Raw genomic sequence first — 5,000 nt, forward strand, 5'->3', positions numbered from 1 at the left:
GGAGGCAGGTTTGAAGTAAGCGAAAATCTCCTAGTGAGTTTCTCTTAATGTACAGCGTGACCTCACAAGGGACGCACAATGTGATAGTTGTGTTCATCTTTCCCTGAGATATTAACTCGCCCGAAATTAAATAAATGTATAATCGTGACACACACACACACACACACACACACACACACACACACACACACACACACACTCGGTAGCTCAGTGGTTAGAGCGCTGGCTTCACAAGCCAGAGGACCGGGGTTCAATTCCCCGGCCGGGTGGAGATATTTGGGTGTGTCTCCTTTCACGTGTAGCCCCTGTTCACCTAGCAGTGAGTAGGTACGGGATATAAATCGAGGAGTTGTGACCTTGTTGTCCCGGTGTGCGGTGTGTGCCTGGTCTCAGGCCTATCCGAAGATCGGAAATAATGAGCTCTGAGCTCGTTCCGTAGGGTAACGTCTGGCTGTCTCGTCAGAGACTGCAGCAGATCAAACAAACAACACACACACACACACACACACACACACACACACACACACACCGCTGCCTCCCACGCCATCTCGCCCTTTACTCCTTCGTTTAAGTATCAAGCAAACACATAAAAGCACATTTCCCTCCCCTTGCTCTCTTTCCCCTTGATGCATCACGAAGGGCAGACAGAGCGTGATGGTGGTGGTGGTGGTGGTGGTAGGGGTGGTGGTGGTGATGGTCGTGATGGTGGTGATGGTGGTGGTGGTGCCCCTCGTTCACTTTCACCCTCAGTCACTCCACCCTGAGACATTATCATAGTCACTCACCATCACTCACTATAACAGTTTCTTTAGTTTCGATTAGGACAATAAAGGAGAAATTATTGATTATTGCAGGTAAAGAGAAATTTTAAAAGTAATTGAGAGGAAGATGTTAATTTTGTTTCCATCACTTTTAAGTTTATTATTTTGTTTTCTTTTATTGTCTTAGTATTAGTTTGATCTTTTCGCTTATGTACTTTTTTTTTTTTTATCTGGGAAGCTTTTTTTCTTTCTTAGGTAAAGTTTTGTATCTTAAGAGTTGTTGCTTCTCTGGCCTCAGTTATTTACTAATTTTCTTTCATGCGTGTATTATGAATTCTCTCTCTCTCTCTCTCTCTCTCTCTCTCTCTCTCTCTCTCTCTCTCTCTCTCTCTCTCTCTCTCTCTCTCTCTCTCTCACACACACACACACACACACACACACACACACACACACACCGCGCAGTGTAGTGGTTAGCACGCTCGACTCACACTCGAGAGGGTCCGGGTTCGAGTCCCGGAGGCGGCGAGGCAAATGGGCAAGCCTCTTAATGTGTAGTCCGTGTTCACCTAGCAGTAAATAGGTACGAGATGTAACTCGAGGGGTTGTGGCTTTCCCGGTATGTGGAGTGTGTTGTGGTCTCAGTCCTACCCGAAGATCGGTCTATGAGCTCTGAGCTCGCTCCGTAATGGGGAAGACTGGCTGGGTGACCAGCAGGCGACCGAGGTGAGGTGAGGTGAATTACACACACACGCAACGCGTAGTGTAGTGGTTAGCACACGCGGCTCACAACCGAGAGGGCCCGGATTCGAGTCCCGGGTGTGGCAAGTGAAATGGGCAAGAGCCTCTTAATGTGTAGTCCCTGTTCACCTAGCAGCAGATAGGTACGGATTATAACCCGTTTTCCCGGTGTGTGGAGTGTGTGATGTGGTCTTAGTCCTACCAGACGATCGGTCAGTATGAGCTCTGAGCTCTTTCCGTAAAGGAAAGGCTGGCTGGGTGACCAGACAGCGACCGTGGTGAATAACACACACACACACACACACACACACACACACACCCGGTAGCACAGTAGTTAGAGCGCTGGCTTCACAAGCCAGAGGACCGGGGTTCGATTCTCCGGCCGGGTGGAGATATTTGGGTGTGTCTCCTTTCACGTGTAGCCCCTGTTCACCTAGTAGTGAGTAGGTACGGGATGTAAATCGAGGAGTTGTGACCTTGTTGTCCCGGCGTGTGGTGTGTGCCTGGTCTCAGGCCTATCCGAAGATCGGAAATAATGAGATCTGAGCTCGTTCCGTAGGGTAACGTCTGGCTGTCTCGTCAGAGACTGCAGCAGATCAAACAGTGAAACACACGTACGTTTTTTCTTCACCTTCCTTTACCTCCTTTTCTTCCCTTTTTACTTACACTTGTCACTTTTCGTCAGTTCCTTCGTTGCCTTTCTTTTCTTGTTTATTTCTTTATTATTGATTGATTTATTGAGTTCACTTAAATCATTCCTTCACTTCAACCCACGCTAACTCTTATCATCCCTTCAGTACTGCGACGTTTTTTTTTTTTATTAAAAGTTTTGGGTGTAATTAGACAATATTATTTACATTTAGAAGAGTGTATGGAGGGCAGAAGATCAATGGCCAGAATCTTCACTAATGTAATCCTCCACATAAGATTCTGAAGCTGTATAGAATTACCAAATACTAAGCAGAATGAACATGAAAACACGTCATGGTAAAGAAAAGCTTAATCTAATCTTCAACTCTTTCTAATTTCGTCTTTTCTTTATTTTTGTTTCCTTAAATGAAATCAGTCTTTTTTTGCATTGCTCTCTTTATGTTCCTTTGATGGTCAGTCTTCCTTTCACTATATGGTCGTTTTAGTATTCTATTTATTTGTATTTCTTTTCATTTCTATCTTTCAGTATTTTTGTGTTGTAATTATTTCTTGTTTTTAGTGTATTTATCCCGTTCCTTACTTTTTCTCCTTATCATTTTTCTCATATTATTTTCTTCAGCTTTTTTTCTCATTTTATATTCGTTTTCTTTATACACGTAATTAGTTTTACCTCCTTTATTGTGTTTATTAATTCCTTGCTCTCTTCAACTTTAATTTTGATCTTTTCTTTTGTTTCTTTTTTTCTACTTCTTTTCATTATGTTATTCCCTTCCTTTCTCTTCCTCATAATATTTTTTTCTTTACACGTGAAACCATCTTTTCTCCTTTTCTGGTCCTATTCCCTTATTTGCAGATTTAATCATAACTACAAGACTATCATTTTCTTTTTTTTTTTTTTTTGGACCATTATTATCTTCGATTTTGTCTCCATCTTACAAATGTTTGTTTTTTTCTTTATGCCTGTCTAATTATCCTTACTTGTCCTTGTTGCTCTTATTTACTCACTTCTAAATCTAACTTCAATTAAGGATACTTTTTTATTTCAGGTGTTTCTTTATTTTTGTATCTCCCGTTGTCATGGCTTTTCTTTACTGTATGCATTCCTCTCCACTATGGCTATAAGAGGCTATTTTCATCTTTGCCGCCATTACCTACTCTTGCACTCTCCTTATCCACTGACTTTCTCTTCCCATTTGTACTTGCAATTAACAGTATTCCTTTCCTTTACCTTAATTTGCCCATGTAATTTTTCATTTTATATCCTCTCTGATCTCTTCTCTCCTCTCCACTCTTCGCCTCTTCTCTCCTTTTCTCTCTCATCTTCCTCGCTTCTCTACTTGTCTCTTTTTCTCCTCCACTTTTCTCTCCTTTCCTTTCCTCTCTGATCTCTTCTCTCCTCTCCACTCTTCGCCTCTTCTCTCCCCTCCACTCATCGCCTCTTCTCTCCTTTCCTCTCATCTTCCTCGCTTCTCTACCTGTCTCTTTTTCTCCTCCACTTTTCTCTCATATCCTCTGGAATCCTATCCTCTCTAATCATTTCCTCTCCTTTTACTTTTATCTCCTCCCTTCTTCTCTCGTCTACTCTCCTTTCTCCGCTTCTCGCTTTTCATTTCCTCTCCTCTACTTATTCCCTCTCCCATCTTCTCTACTCTCGCCGCCTAGCTCGTATCAGAGACCTCGGTAACCCACAAACTGAAGACCGCGTCGCCTCAAGCAAGAGCCGAGCAGAATCTATTGTGTCCCCGTAACAGAAAAAGGCAGGAAGCACACAGCCGCCTCAGCCAGACTCTAGTGGTGAACAAAGGTGATTCGCCATTATATAAAGCTCTGTGTTTTTTCTTACAGTCAACGTAAGATTATATTATGAAGATGCTACGTGTTTTGTTAGTTTTCTCTCTCTCTCTCTCTCTCTCTCTCTCTCTCTCTCTCTCTCTCTCTCTCTCTCTCTCTCTCTCTCTCTCTCTCTCTCTCTCTCTCTCTCTCTCTCTCTCTCCACCTTTTCTTGCTCTTTTTTTACCTCTTATTTTTCTTTCTCTTCCTCACTTTTTCCACCTCCTCCTCCTCTTCCTCCTCCTCACTTTTTTCCACCTCCTCCTCCTCTTCTTCCTCTTCTTCTTCTTCCTTCCTCCTCCTCCTCTTCCTCCTCCTCTTCCTCCTCTTCCTCCTTTTCCTCCTCCTCCTCTCCTCTTCTTCTTCTTCTTCTTCTTCCTCTTCCTCTTCCTCTTCCTCTTCCTCTTCCTCTTCCTCCTCCTCCTCCTCCTCCTCCTCCTTTTCTCCTCCTCTTCTCCTCCTCCTCCTCTTCTACCTCCTCCTCCTCCTCCTCCTCCTCCTCCTCCTCCTCCTCCTCCTACTACTACTACTACTACTACTACTACTACTACCACAACCTACATCTCACATGAATTATACCCGGTTAATTCACCAACGACCACGTAAAACTATGCCGTGAAAGGAAAAATGCACCATAAAAAGCGTGACACGGCTCAAATAACCTGCGATAATATGAGTGAAAAATGAAAGAAAACTGACAGAAAAGAAGGAAAAAGTTCAAGGGAGGGAGATACGAGGCTTGAAATGGTTCAGTGTGGTATTTCATCAGGCTTTAGATAAGGAGGGAGGGCGGGGGCGGGGGTGGGGGGAGTTGGAGGCGAAAGATTAGGAAGAAGTCTTTCGTCGAGCTTTAGTCACCAGCAGAAGAGGCAGATTGCTTGCATAGGGGGGAAAATTAAGCTATTCTCTTTGTCATTTTTTTATTAGTATCTATTTCCTTTGTTGGCTTGGGGTTATATTATTTAAATGTGGGGAAAAATGTTATAAAATTCTCCGTTTATTTCTCATCGCTATATGTAC

At 43.2% G+C, this 5,000-nt stretch overlaps 1 protein-coding gene across 1 annotated transcript in view; it reads right to left on the bottom strand.

Annotated features, from left to right (window-relative positions):
• The window catches only part of LOC123518699 (ras-related protein Rab-3-like), a 164,503-nt gene that overhangs the window by 155,264 nt on the left and 4,239 nt on the right, over positions 1-5,000 (bottom strand). The window lies entirely within an intron of this gene.

This window comes from Portunus trituberculatus, chromosome 44 (genome assembly GCF_017591435.1).
Source record: "Portunus trituberculatus isolate SZX2019 chromosome 44, ASM1759143v1, whole genome shotgun sequence".
Taxonomy (NCBI): Eukaryota; Metazoa; Arthropoda; class Malacostraca; order Decapoda; family Portunidae; genus Portunus; species Portunus trituberculatus.